The following is a 16,252-nucleotide window of genomic DNA, read 5'->3' as shown; positions in this document are numbered from 1 at the left end:
GAAAAGATACTCAATATTGTATTTCATTAGGGAACTGCAATTAAAACAACAATGAAAAACCACTACACACCTATTAGAATGGCCAAAATCCAAAACTGACAACACCAAATACTAACAAGAATATGGGGCAACAAGAATTTTCATTCATTAGTAGTGGGAATGCAAAATGGTACAGTCACTAAGACACGTTGGCAGTTTCTCACAAAATTAAACATACTCTTACCATACAATCCAGCATTCGTGCTCCGTTATTTACCCAAAGGAGCTGATAACTTGTTCACACAAAAACTTTCACGTGGATGTTTGCAGCAGCTCTATTCATAATTACCAAAACTTGGAAGCAACCAAGGTGTCCTTCCATAGGTGAATGGATAAGTAAACTGTGATACATTCAGAAAATGGAATATTATTCAGCACTAAGAAGAAATGAGCTATCAAGCCATGAAAAGATAATGAGGAACCTTAAATACATATTACTAGGTGAAAGAAACCAGTCTGAAAAGACTATATACCATATGCTTCTAACTATCTGACATCCTGGAAAGGGTAAAACTATGGAGACAGTATTAAGGGTCAGTGGTTGCCACAGATTTGAAGGGAAGGAGGGGTGAATCACCAGAGCACAGAGGAATTTTAGGGTGGTGAAACTATTCTATATGATACTATAATGGTGGATATTTGTCTTTATATACATACACTTGTTCAACTCATAGATGTACAACACCAAGAGTGAACTCTAACGTAAAATACAGACTTAAGGTGAAAATGATGTGTTGATGTAGGTTCATCTATTGTAACGTACCACCCCGGTATAGGATATTGGTAGTGAGGTAAGTTGTACATATGTGTGGGCAGGAGGTTTATAGGAAATCTTTGTACCTTCCACTCAATATTGCTGTGAACCTAAAACTGCTCTAAAAAATAAACTCTTTTTTTTAAAGACTTTGAGAACTCTGCTCTACAGACTTACATCTTCTTTATCTCCCACTACAGGCATACCTCGTTTTACTGTGCTTGGAGTTACTGCACTTCACAGATATTATACCTTTTACAAATTGACGATTTGTGGCAACCTTGCATTGTCAGATGATGGTTAGCATATTTTAGCAATAAAGTTTTTTGGGTTTTTTTTTGCGGTACGTGGGCCTCTCACTGTTGTGGCCTCTCCCATTGCGGAGCACAGGCTCCGGACGTGCAGGCTCAGTGGCCATGGCTCACGGGCCCAGCCGCTCCACGGCATGTAGGATCTTCCCCGACCGGGTCACGAACCCGTGTCCCCTGCGTCGGCAGGCAGACTCTCAACCACTGCGCCACCAGGGAAGCCAGCAATAAAATATTTTTTAATTAAGGTATGTACATTGTTTATTTAAACATAAATGTACACTTAATAGACTACAGTATAGTGTAAACATAAGTTCTATATGCATTTGGAAACCAAAAAAATTCATGTGACTCTTTTTATTGTGATGCTCACTTTATTGTGGTAGTGAGCATCACAATAAAACTGGAACTAAACCCACAGTATCTCCAAGGCATGCCTGTACTTCTGTTTCACACATTCTACACCACTGAACCAGTGATGGTTCACCAAACGTAATGGGCTCTTTCACACCTCTTCCTATTGTCTCAAGTTACTCCCTTTGCCTGTGAATCCTGCCTCTCCCTTTCCCTTCCCTTGCCACCTCACCACACAAACCCTTTTATTTATCCTTGTCAGGTCTCAGCTTAAAGGTCATCTCTTCTGTGAAGTCTTCCCTGATCTCTAGGTTGGGGAGTTCTTCACCCTCCCCTCTGTTCCCACAGCACCATTATAGTAATTGCCTATCTTAAGGGTCTATTTTTCCAACCAAACTGAATTCTAAGTTCAGGGGCCATGTCTAATTTATCACGAATCCCCAACAGCTAGCAAAAGCCAGGCATAAAATAGGTGCTCAGGCACCGAGTGAAGAAAGGAACAAACAATCAGACACCTAACTCAACTTGACAAGGAGTCTAAGGAATCTGCCTAAGACATGCAAATTCTCTCCAGGGCAGGAATAAATGTTCCATTTTTATCAGCTCTGACATGATTTTCACAATCCCGTTTTAAAATCCTGCTCTGTGGTAGCTCAGCACACCGGCCAAAAGATATTCTGAGGTCCTAATGCCTCCACAGACCCAATATAACCCTGATGAAAGGCAGCAAAATGCAGGGGGCGGCGGTGGCGGGGGGAGGACACACAAGAAGGTCTAGAATCCAGGACAGTTTTGCCTCTACCACACCATACAGTCCAGGTGCTCAGCTTTCTCATCTGAACAATGGGGAGAATGAACTAGATGATCTTAAGTGCCCTTTCAGCTCCTACACTCCAAATGTCTGAAAACAGAAAGATCAGCACTCTCAAAGCCCTGTATCTACATTTCTTCCTGACACAGCATCCCACAGTTTTAATAGGTACTTCATATACATCATCTCATATAATCACCACAATCCTGAGAGTCAACCTTACCTGGAGATTAGGAAATTGAAGCATGGACCTGCCTACAGTTCTTGAAGTAATTCAAATTCAAAAAGTGTGGCGTCAAGAGCCAAGGCCCTTTACATTCTACTACTTTACCTCCCCTAAAGAATTTCAAGTTGAATCAAGAAAACATACTTTGTTATAATGAGAAGAAATGACATTAAATAAGAACTTACCATGTATAAGATACTACAACCATAAAATATTTTCCTTAATTCTTATAATCCTATGGGATACATTATTACTACTGTCATTTTACAGATGAGGAAACTAAAAAGTAGTTAAATAATTTGCTCAAGCTCATACAGCTAGTAAGAGCTGGGATTTGAACCCAGGTCTGATTCCAAAGGTTCTTTCCTTAGTATCTTAGTGAGAACCATTTGCCTACATGCCAATTGCTAGGGTTTAAGCTATTTTTACACTTGGCAATTTCCCTTCCAGAAGCAGCTGCTTTGAGAAAGGGAACGGTTTATTATGGTTCATAAATGGTTCATTTATGACATAAGTCCATCTGTCTTACTCATAGCTAGAATGCATGGGACATGTCGCAGGGCTTTGGAATTGCTTTCTGTTTCTAAATTTCCTCTGATCTAGTCAATTAAAACATTGTAGAGAAGAACACTTATGTTATTTTTATGTTTTACTTAGATTATTTTTATGTTTTACTTAGATTTTTGTTTTATAGTTATATATCTTATATTTTATATATTATTTCTATGATATCCTATTAATATACCATATAATATACCATCACAGGCACGGAATGTCAAATACAAAACAAACTTCGGTAATGGAAACACAGAAAGACAGTGGCTCAGAGGATGAATAGCCTATAGAAAAGAGCCCCAGGGAAGTAAAATCACTTAACACATGAACACATAAAGAGTATCTGAGATTTGTAGTTTTAAGAGGCTTACCTTTTTGGCCTCGGTTTCAAATAGAGTATTTGTTCCAGAGGTCCAGGCCCACGTCCAGAGCTTAGAATCCTGCTTCTGACATTACAGAGGACTCTTGAGAACTCCTTAGGAAACCTGTCCTTGGGTCTGTTTAGCCTCAGTGCACAAATTCTTTAATCTGGCCTAATAGCCCTATCTAAACCAACAGGAAATACAGGCTATATGTAGGAAGAGAAAGGTATTTTACCCCAGGACCATTCTTTAATTCTATCTTGGAGGAATCCCATTAAGAGTTGTTCTTTTGTAAATCTCATAACAACTCGTAAGTGTTAATCACAGATTCCAAAAGAAAACCATGACTGCAAGCAATAATAGCCACAAAATTACTTCCAACTCTTAATAAAGCTGCAGTTTGCATAACCTTTTTCACATCTTTAGTCTTATAAATCCATTCAGCAACTCTCTGAGATAAATATTATTATGTACCCATACTACGGGTAAGATAAGTGAGGTGAAGGAAGGTAGAGCAACTTACCAAAGGTCCCAAAATTAGGGATAGTCAATGGTGATAACCTCCAGTGCCTGAACTCCAATATAGCTGCTTCTACATGCACTATGCCTTCTGCAGACTAAGTGAATATGAATGGAGGTCATTAAATGCAAATTTGTTTTAAAATAAGTTAAAAGAACTAACCAAATCAGTTCTACTAAAGGCATTAGTCTGAACATCTCTAGGATGGGAGCCTTCAAACAGTACATGGTGTCTGAGGACTTAGAAGAATTAAAGAGCACAGTCCAGAAGTCAAGAGACAATTGTTCAAATGCAGACTCCATGCACCGCAACCATGTAGCATATGACCTTGGGCAAGTCCTTGACTCTCTGAGCACAAGAGTATCAGGGTTGTATAGTGGAAAGGTCCCTGGAATCATAGAAAAAAGCTATAATCGCAGATCAGTCACTCCTAACCAGATGACCTTGGGCAAGTTACTCAAACTGAACTACCTCAGTTTACTGTCTACAAAGTGAAATATTTATCTCCCTGAAAAATTGGCACATTTCACAAACATCAAAGTTCCTAATATAATATGTGGTAACTAACAGGCATTCAATAAATAGTAGCTCGGTTACTGCTGTTACTTTTTATGGTTATTACTACTGTGTTAGTACTATTTGTTATTACTATTTTTATTACTATTGTTCTTATTATTTTAAGGATTAACGAAGATAAAGAATATGTACGTGCTGTGTAGAAGCTAGAGAGCTTTACAAACATGAGTTATCATTAATAAAAGAAAGTGTCAGAGTAAGATTTACCAACCCACTCATTAAGACAGTTTAGAAACTGTGGCTAAGGAAAAAGAAGAACGAATCATCTGATTTCATGAAACTAGAGATCACAGACTTGAGGAAATAAAGTGAAAAAAGAAGCCTGCAAAACCATCCATCCTAATACTAACCCTATCTTTGGCCAAGTCCATTTGGCTTTCTGGTAACATGGGAAATGAGGCTGACATTATAAAATCCCAGGTTGCAGTACAGCCATCCAAGTTTCAGCACAAATCATTGACCTTATTTATTTATTTTTTTAAAGATATATTTTTAAGAAGCCCTTCTCATTGGCTCATATGACCTAATCTAAGCTCAAGGCAGTAAAACACTCCAAACTTGGAGAGATAAACACTGACGTAGTCCAGTTTTAAAATTAACTTTGCTAAACTCTTCCCAAGCTTGGAGAATTCCACTTCGGTTGTGAAAATGCAGCCAGGAAAAGATTCCAAACTAAATGCTACAGAACTTCTTAGAATAAACCAAAGGCTCCAGATCCTAACCACAGGAACCAGGCTTTCCCACATGGAATTCTGCAACTCAGCGCCACCTATCACAGGCCCTCAATTACAGCTTCTTGCAATCATTTATGCATCCCCCCAGGCACACACTGAAGCCACGCTGGAGGTCAGCATTAGGTAATGCCCATAGACATTCTACCCATTGCCAGCTCAAATCTCAACCACTAATGCAGCCCACAGAGAGCTCTTCTTTCTCATCCCCCAAATCCCTTTACACCCCAAAACTACCCCTCTGGAAATTCTGGCTCCAAAAGTCTGGGTAGGATCTGGGCAACTGTATTTCAGAAAAGCACCATGAGTGAGTCGGATGTGTAATCTGGGTTGGGAACAACTAACAGAGATAGTATGTTGTGATGTAATAGATACTTTTGGAAGACTTAGTTCCATACTCATCCCTGCCACTTTCCAACTGTAAGACGTTGATCAATTTACTTTTCTCTAAGCCTCAGCCTCCCCAACTGAAAATGAGTTGTTACAGATATCAGATCAAACAAGAAATGAGGTTTCCCTTAGAAGAAAAGAAAAAAAAAAACTTCATATTTGTATAGTGTTTTAGAGTTTAGAAAATGCTTTTACATCCACTACGTCAAATGAGCCTACTCATGATATGGGATGGATGGGAATTATAATCATTCCCCACTTTACAGTTAAGGATACAGGGATTAAAATAAATAGGTAAAAGGGCAAAAAATCACAGAGTTAATAAATGTTAGAGGTAGGACTCAATCCAGACTAAGTCCAGTTCTAGCCCATTTCTCTGTATAGCTGGTATAAATTCTCAAATACTTCATGAAGGGCATACCACTTCAAAGACTGCCAACACTGCGGTGCATCCTTCTAGGACTAAGTTAAGCACGAAGCGGCAGGTCAACAAATCCTTATTGGTTGAACGATAAAATCAAAAAGTACAAAATCAAGCTGAATAAAGTTTCCAAACAAAAGGAAAAAATGCATTTATTTCATTTTGATGTATGCATTAATTATAGCCATCTAAGGTCTTAAAGCAAAGGAGTGAAACCTATGTGCTCAGGGTATGCATAGGAAATACAAAACTAGGTGGTGAAAGAGAGGCCACTACATCGTTTCACAAGAACTTCTTAGAACTCTATGCTTTCTACATCTATGCTTTGAACTTATAGAGCTACAGCTTTGATCTTGAGCTATGAGACTTATTTTCAGACCAGATTTGGCCTAGGGTTACTCAGCGAGGATTTCCAGAAGAACCTCTGCATCTACAGCTTTATTGCTGAACAAAGTACTTCACAATGGCCTAGTTTTGTTTCACATACTTATACAACCTGATCCAACCTCATCTTTATATCTCATTTATGTAATTATAGCATTTCAAAACTATAAGAGACTGTATATGTCTACTGGTTCGACTAATTTTTTAAAATTGTTTTTTATTGAATGAAAGATTCTTCAAATTCTAGAGTGCTTTACAATTTTCAAAGGTTTCACACACAATTTCTTTTTTTTTTAACTTTTTATTTTATATTGGAGTATAGCCAATTAACAGGGTTGTGATAGTTTCAGGTGCACAGCAAAGCAACTCAGCCATACATATACATGCATCCATTCTCACATGATTTCATATAACCCCATAATAACCCTCTTTTTCCCATACCCCTATATTATCTTTTCCCCCTTCCCTCTCCCCACTGGTAACCACTAGTTTGTTCCCTATATCTGTGTGAGTCTAATATTTTAGATGAAGGCACTGAAGTCCACAGACAAGTAACTGACCCAAACCAGGCAGCCAAATTATGAGAGAACCAAGACTACAACACCCATATCCCAATCCCCATCTCCCCATTCAATACATAAGGTCATCCCTTCGGTTCCCAGTGATGTCTAAACACTTCCATCAGCTGTTTGTTTTTTTTTTTAACAAAGTATTATTGAGATATAATTCACATACTATACAATTCACCCATAGAGTCTAAAATTCAGTGACTCAATACATTCATGGAGCTGGGGAATCATCTCCACAATCAACTTTAGAACGTTTTCATTACCCCAAAAAGAAACCCCATACCTCTTAGCCACTGTCCCCTAAATCCCATTCACATCCCCCTACAACCCTAGGCAACCACTCTCCACTTTTTGTCTATGAATTTGCCTGGATAATTCATATAAGCAGAATCATACAGTATGTGACTTTGTGACTGGCTTCTTTCACTAATAATAATGTTTTCAAGGTTCCCCCTTTTGTAGTATGGATCAGGACTTCATTTCTTTTTGTTACCAGCTAATATTTCTTTGTATGGATATATCACATTTTATTTATCCATTCATCAATTGATGAACATTTGAGTTGTTCCCACTTTTTAGCTATTATCAATAATGCTGCTATAAACATTCATGTACAAGTTTTTGTGTGGACATATGTTTTCATTTTTGGTAATATAGTAACTCTTTATATTTTTGATATAACATCCTTATCAGACATATGATTTGGGAAAATTTTCTCCCATTCTGTGGGTTATCTTTTCTCTTTCTTTCTGAAGCACAAAAGTTTTAATTTTGATGATGTCTATTGGTCAGGAATCTCATGATCTTCCTGGTTTGTCAGTAAGAACAATTCCAGCTTTTTATTTTTAAAAGTCCTCCTTACTGCATGTAGAAACTTGGGCTGAAAGCCTACTTATTTATAGAGATCAAGAATTATGGCTGATAAAGTACAATATTAAAAATAAGCACACATCTAAACTGAGGGTTAAACAAAGTGGCTATATATGTGGGAAAAGATTCTATGGTAGAGTAACATCACCTAGATCATAGCCCCTCGCCTAGGAAGTTGGCAGCTACTACATAAATGAATTAGCCAGAAAACAAAGTTAAGCAACTTATGTGTGCCTCTTCTATCTAGACCCCAAAAGAGCTCACAATGAAGGTGGGGTAGAGGAAAGAGTAAACACAAAGATGCATGCCCAATGTACTCAATAAGAGTCCTCAATAGTTCTCATTTCAGTTTTTCAACAATCATTTCCTATATGTAAGATCACTGCCTATTAGACACCTCTATGTCAAGACGTCTCAAATACAAAGTGTCTAATATTATCTTTTCACTTCAAATGCAATGTGTTTAAGTCATCATCTTTCCTGCTCTCCAACCATCAACCTTCCTCACTTGTTCCTCTTCCTGTGTTCCCTATTTGGTTAATGATACTATTATCTACCATCTCCCCTGCTCTGTAGTTATGCAGGTATATTTTTCTGCAACATATTTTCTGCAATTCACCACTGTACTTGACATATTTGGCCTACTGTTTCAGAATCCCAATTCTGACTTTACCATGTAGCCTACTAGCTATGCCTCCTAGCTTCAATGAAAGAGTAAGAGAAAGGGTACTGGGACTTCCCTGGTGGCAGAGTGGTTAAGAATCCGCCTGCCAATGCAGGGGACACAGGTTCGAGCCCTGGTATGGGAAGATCCCACATGCTGCAGAGCAACTAAACCTGTGTTTAGTTGCTACCGAGCCTACGCTCTAGAGATCGCAAGCAACAACTACTGAAGCCTGCGTGCCACAACTACTAAAGCCCGTGCACCTAGAGCCCGTGCTCCACAACAAGAGAAGCCACTGCAATGAGAAGGCTGTGCACCGCAACAAAGAGTAGGCCCTGCTCAATGCAACTAAAGAAAGCCTGGGTTCAGCAGCGAAGACCCAATGTAGCCAAAAATTAATTAATTAATTAAAAAAAAAAAAAGAATCTGGATACAAGGGACTTCCCTGCACTGCTGGTGCAGTGGTTAAGAATCCGCCTGCCAATGCTGGGGACACAGGTTTGATGCCTGGTCCGGGAAGATTCCACATGCCGCGGAGCAACTAACTCCGCGAGCGACAACTACTGAGCCCGCATGCCACCACTACTGAAGCCTGAGCACCTAGAGCCAGGGCTCCGCCACAAGAGAAGCCACTGCAATGAGAGGCCTGCGAAGCGCAACAAAAAGTAGCCCCCGCTCAACACAACTAGAGAAAGCCCGTGTGCAGCAATGAAGACCTAATGCAGCCAAAAATAAATAAATAAAATTTTTCAAAAAAAAAAGAATCTGGAAAGATGACATTCCAAATGAAACTAGTTTGGGGGAAAAACCGTATCCAAATGAAGACATTTCAATATTTCTTATGTTTTGTGAGGTCATAAACAGTTTAAGAACTTAAAAAGTAAGTAAATATATGGGTTAAAAAAGGACTTCCGGGAAGATGGCGGAAGAGTAAGATGCAGAGATCACCTTCCTCCCCACAGATACACCAGAAATACATTTACGCGTGGAACAACTCCTACGGAGCACCTACTGAACGCTGGCAGAAGACCTCAGACCTCCCAAAAGGCAAGGAACCCCCCACGTACCTGGTTAGGGCAAAAGAAAAAAATAGAGACAAAAGGATAGGGACGGGTCCTGCACCAGCGGGAGAGAGCTGTGAAGGAGGAAAAGTGTCCACACACTAGGAAGCCGCTTCGCGGGCGGAGACTTCAGGTGGCGGAGCGGGGGAGCTTGGGAGCCGCGGAGGAGAGCACAGCAACAGGGGTGCGAAGGGCAAAGCGGGGAGATTCCAGCGCAGAGGATTGGGCCGACCGGCACTCACCAGCCGAGAGGCTTGTCTGCTCGCCTGCCGGGGCGGGCGGGGCTGGGAGCTGAGGCTCCGGCTTCTGTTGGAGCGCCGGGAGAGGACTGAGGTTGGCCGCGAGAACACAGCCTGCAGGGCGTTACTGCACGAGGAGAGGGGATTAAGAACGCTGCTTAAGAGAGCTCCAGAGACGGGCGCGAGCCGCGGCTAAAAGTGCGGAGCCCAGAGACAGACATGAGACGCTAAGGCCGCTGCTGCCGGCACCAAGAAGCCTGTGTGCGAACACAGGTCACTATCCACACCCCCTTCCGGGGAGCCTGTGCAGCCCGCCACTGCCAGGGCCCCGGGATCCAGGGACAACTCCCCCGGGAGAACGCACGGCGCGCCTCAGGCCGACCTACACGCACAGGCGGGGCCAAATCCAAAGCTGAGCCCCTGGGAGCTGTGAGAACAAAGAAGAGAAAGGGAAATCTCTCCCAGCAGCCTCAGAAGCAGCGGATTAAAGCTCCACAATCAACTTGATGTACCCTGCATCTGTGGAATACATGAATAGACAACGAATCATCCCAAATTAAGGAGCCCTGTGGATGAAAGGCTCTTGGTGCTGCGGCCAGGAGTCAGTGCTGTGCCTCTGAGGTGGGAGAACCAACTTCAGGACACTGGTCCACAAGAGGCCTCCCAGCTGCACATAATATCAAACAGCGAAAATCTCCCAGAGATCTCCATCTCAATGCCAGCACCCAGCTTCACTCAATGACCAGCAAGCTACAGTGCTGGACATCCTATGCCAAACAACTAGCAAGACAGGAACACAACCCCACCCATTAGCAGAGAGGCTGCCCAAAATCATAATAAGTCTACAGACACCCTAAAACACACCACCAGATGTGGACCTGCCCACCAGAAAGACAAGATCCAGCCTCATCCACCAGAACACAGGCACTAGTACCCTCCACCAGGAAGCCTACACAACCCACTGAACCAACCTTAGCCACTGGGGACAGACACCAAAAACAACAGGAACTACGAACCTGCAGCCTGCAAAAAGGAGACCCCAAACACGGTAAGATGAGCAAAATGAGAAGACACAGAAACACACAGCAGATGAAGGAGCAAGATAAAAACCCACCAGACCTAACAAATGAAGAGGAAATAGGCAGTCTACCTGAAAAAGAATTCAGAATAATGATAGTAAAGATGACCCAAAATCTTGGAAATAGAATAGACAAAATGCAAGAATCAGTTAACAAGGACCTAGAAGAACTAAAGATGAAACAAACAATGATGAACAACACAATAAATGAAATGAAAAATACTCTAGATGGGATCAATAGCAGAATAACTGAGGCAGAAGAACGGATAAGTGACCTGGAAGATAAAATAGTGGAAATAACTACTGCAGAGCAGAATAAAGAAAAAAGAATGAAGAGAACTGAGGAGAGTCTCAGAGACCTCTGGGACAACATTAAACGCACCAACATTCGAATTACAGGGGTTCCAGAAGAAGAAGAGAAAAAGAAAGGGACTGAGAAAATATTTGAAGAGATTATAGTTGAAAACTTCCCTAATATGGGAAAGGAAATAGTTAATCAAGTCCAGGAAGCACAGAGAGTCCCATACAGGATAAATCCAAGGAGAAATACGCCAAGACACATATTAATCAAACTGTCAAAAATTAAATACAAAGAAAACATATTAAAAGCAGCAAGGGAAAAACAACAAATAACACACAAGGGAATCCCCATAAGGTTAACAGCTGATCTTTCAGCAGAAACTCTGCAAGCCAGAAGGGACTGGCAGGACATATTGAAAGTGTTGAAGGAGAAAAACCTGCAACCAAGATTACTCTACCCAGCAAGGATCTCATTCAGATTTGATGGAGAAATTAAAACCTTTACAGACAAGCAAAAGCTGAGAGAGTTCAGCACCACCAAACCAGCTCTACAACAACTGCTAAAGGAACTTCTCTAGGCAAGAAACACAAAAGAAGGAAAAGACCTACAATAACAAACCCAAAACAATTAAGAAAATGGGAATGGGAACATACATATCGATAATTACCTTAAATGTAAATGGACTAAATGCTCCCACCAAAAGACACAGATTGGCTGAATGGATACAAAAACAAGACGCATATATTTGCTGTCTACAAGAGACCCACTTCAGACCTAGAGACACATACAGACTGAAAGTAAGGGGATGGAAAAAGGTATTTCATGCAAATGGAAACCAAAAGAAAGCTGGAGTAGCAATTCTCATATCAGACAAAATAGACTTTAAAACAAAGACTATTAGAAGAGACAAAGAAGGACACTACATAATGATCAAGGGATCGATCCAAGAAGAAGATATAACAATTGTAAATATTTATGCACCCTACATAGGAGTACCTCAATACATAAGGCAAATACTGACAGCCATAAAAGGGGAAATTGACAGTAACACATTCATAGTAGGGGACTTTAACACCCCACTTTCACCAATGGACAGATCATCCAAAATGAAAATAAATAAGGAAACACAAGCTTTAAATGATACATTAAACGAGATGGACTTAATTGATATTTATAGGACATTCCATCCAAAAACAACAGAATACACATATTTCTCAAGTGCTCATGGAACATTCTCCAGGATAGATCATATCTTGGGTCACAAATCAAGCCTTGGTAAATTTAAGAAAATTGAAATTGTATCAAGTATCTTTTCCGACCACAACGCTATGAGACTAGATATCAATTACAGGAAAAGATCTGTAAAAAATACAAACACATGGAGGCTAAACAATACACTACTTAATAATGAAGTGATCACTGAAGAAAGCAAAGAGGAAATCAAAAAATACCTAGAAACAAATGACAATGGAGACACAACGACTCAAAATCTATGGGATGCAGCAAAAGCAGTTCTAAGAGGGAAGTTTATACAATACAATCCTACCTTAAGAAACAGGAAACATCTCAAATAAACAACCTAACCTTACACCTAAAGCAATTAGAGAAAGAACAACAAAAAACCCCCAAACTTAGCAGAAGGAAAGAAATCATAAAGATCAGATCAGAAATAAATGAAAAAGAAATGAAGGAAACGATAGCAAACATCAATAAAACTAAAAGCTGGTTCTTTGAAAGGATAAACAAAATTGATAAACCATTAGCCAGACTCATCAAGAAAAAAAGGGAGAAGACTCAAATCAATAGAATTAGAAATGAAAAAGGAGAAGTAACAACTGACACTGAAGAAATACAAAAGATCATGAGAGATTACTACAAGCAACTCTATGCCAATAAAATGGACAACCTGGAAGAAATGGACAAATTCTTAGAAATGCACAACCTGCCAAGACTGAATCAGGAAGAAATAGAAAATATGAACAGACCAATCACAAGCACTGAAATTGAAACTGTGATTAAAAATCTTCCAACAAACAAAAGCCCAGGACCAGATGGCTTCACAGGCGAATTCTATCAAACATTTAGAGAAGAGCTATCACCTATCCTTCTCAAACTCTTCCAAAATATAGCAGAGGGAGGAACACTCCCCAACTCATTCTACAAGGCCACCATTACCCTGATACCAAAACCAGACAAGGATGTAACAAAGAAAGAAAACTACAGGCCAATATCACTGATGAACATAGATGCAAAAATCCTCAACAAAATACGAGCAAACAGAATCCAACAGCACATTAAACGGATCATACACCATGGTCAAGTGGGGTTTATTCCAGGAATGCAAGGATTCTTCAATATACGCAAATCAATCAACGTGATACACCATATTAACAAATTGAAGGAGAAAAACCATATGATCATCTCAATAGATGCAGAGAAAGCTTTTGACAAAATTCAACACCCATTTATGATAAAAACCCTGCAGAAAGTAGGCATAGAGGGAACTTTCCTCAACATAATAAAGGCCATATATGACAAACCCACAGCCAACATCATCCTCAATGGTGAAAAACTGAAAGCATTTCCACTAAGATCAGGAACAAGACAAGGTTGCCCACTCTCACCACTCTTATTCAACATAGTTTTGGAAGTTTTAGCCACAGCAATCAGAGAAGAAAAGGAAATAAAAGGAATCCAAATCAGAAAAGAAGAAGTAAAGCTGTCACTCTTTGCAGATGACATGATACTATACATAGAGAATCCTAAAGATGCTACCAGAAAACTACCAGAGCTAATCAATGAATTTGGTAAAGTAGCAGGATACAAAATTAATGCACAGAAATCTCTGGCATTCCTATACACTAAGGATGAAAAATCTGAAAGTGAAATCAAGAAAACACTCCCATTTACCATTGCAACAAAAAGAATAAAATATCTAGGAATAAACCTACCTAAGGAGACAAAAGACCTGTATGCAGAAAATTATAAGACACTGATGAAAGAAATTAAAGATGATACAAATAGATGGAGAGATATACCATGTTCTTGGATTGGAAGAATCAACATTGTGAAAATGACTCTACTACCCAAAGCAATCTACAGATTCAATGCAATCCCTATCAAACTACCACTGGCATTTTTCACAGAACTAGAACAAAAAATTTCACAATTTGTATGGAAACACAAAAGACCCCGAATAGCCAAAGCAATCTTGAGAACGAAAAACGGAGCTGGAGGAATCAGGCTTCCTGACTTCAGACTATACTACAAAGCTACAGTAATCAAGACAGTATGGTACTGGCACAAAAACAGAAATATAGATAAATGGAACAGGATAGAAAGCCCAGAGATAAACCCACGCAGATATGGTCACCTTATCTTTGAAAAAGGAGGCAGGAATGTACAGTGGAGAAAGGACAGCCTATTCAATAAGTGGTGCTGGGAAAACTGGACAGCTACATGTAAAAGTATGAGATTAGATCACTCCCTAACACCATACACAAAAATAAGCTCAAAATGGATTAAAGACCTAAATGTAAGGCAAGAAACTATCAAACTCTTAGAGGAAAACATAGGCAGGACACTCTATGACATAAATCACAGCAAGGTCCTTTTTGACCCACCTCCTAGAGAAATGGAAAGAAAAACAAAAGGAAACAAATGGGACCTAATGAAACTTAAAAGCTTTTGTGCAGCAAAGGAAACCATAAAGAAGACCAAAAGACAACCCTCAGAATGGGAGAAAATATTTGCAAATGAAGCAACTGACAAAGGATTAATCTCCAAAATTTATAAGCAGCTCATGCAGCTTAATAACAAAAAAACAAACAACCCAATCCAAAAATGGGCAGAAGACCTAAATAGACATTTCTCCAAAGAAGATATACAGAGTGCCAACAAACACATGAAAGAATGCTCAACATCACTAATCATTAGAGAAATGCAAATCAAAACTACAATGAGATATCATCTCACACCAGTCAGACTGGCCATCATCAAAAAATCTACAAACAATAAATGCTGGAGAGGGTGTGGAGAAAAGGGAACCCTCTTACACTGTTGGTGGGAATGTAAATTGATACAGCCACTGTGGAGAACAGTATGGAGGTTCCTTAAAAAACTACAAATAGAACTACCATATGACCCAGCAATCCCACTACTGGGCATATACCCTGAGAAAACCATAATTCAAAAAGAGTCATGTACCAAAATGTTCATTGCAGCTCTATTTACAATAGCCCAGAGATGGAAACAACCTAAGTGTCCATCATCGGATGAATGGATAAAGAAGATGTGGCACATATATACAATGGAATATTACTCAGCCATAAAAAGAAACGAAATCGAGCTATTTGTAATGAGGTTGATAGACCTAGAGTCTGTCATACAGAGTTAAGTAAGTCAGAAAGAGAGAGAAATACCGTATGCTAACACATATATATGGAATTTAAGAAAAAAAAATGTCATGAAAAACCTAGGGGTGAAACAGGAATAAAGACACAGACTTACTAGAGAATGGACTTGAGGCTATGGGGAGGGGGAAGGGTAAACGGTGACAAAGCGAGAGAGAGGCATGGACATATATACACTACGAAACGTAAGGTAGATAGCTAGTGGGAAGCAGCCGCATAGCACAGGGAGATCAGCTCGGTGCTTTGTGACCGCCTGGAGGGGTGGGATAGGGAGGGTGGGAGGGAGGGAGACGCAAGCGGGAAGAGATATGGGAACATATGTATAGATATAACTGATTCATTTTGTTGTGAAGCTGAAACTAACATACCATTGTAAAGCAATTATATTGCAATAAAGATGTTAAAATGAAAAAAAAAAAAAAAAAGTAAATATATGGCTTCAGATTGCCCAAAATCTGGCAAGAGCATAATTATTTTCCTAGAATTTTGGTCAGATATAGTTAATAGAGTATAATAATGGGTCTATTTTCCATTTGACTTCACAGTCATTTCAGGAAAAGAAGATAAGGAATAAGGAAAATATTTAATGAGAAAAAGAGGAATTAAAGGAAAATTAAATCAAGGAAG

The 16,252-nt window shown here is 39.6% G+C and overlaps 1 protein-coding gene across 6 annotated transcripts in view; it reads right to left on the bottom strand.

The window, feature by feature from the left end:
- The window catches only part of PAK1 (p21 (RAC1) activated kinase 1), a 201,874-nt gene that overhangs the window by 98,323 nt on the left and 87,299 nt on the right, over positions 1 to 16,252 (bottom strand). The window lies entirely within an intron of this gene.

This window comes from Tursiops truncatus, chromosome 8, assembly GCF_011762595.2.
Source record: "Tursiops truncatus isolate mTurTru1 chromosome 8, mTurTru1.mat.Y, whole genome shotgun sequence".
Lineage (NCBI taxonomy): Eukaryota > Metazoa > Chordata > Mammalia > Artiodactyla > Delphinidae > Tursiops > Tursiops truncatus.
This window is presented reverse-complemented; position numbering and strand designations above follow the sequence as displayed.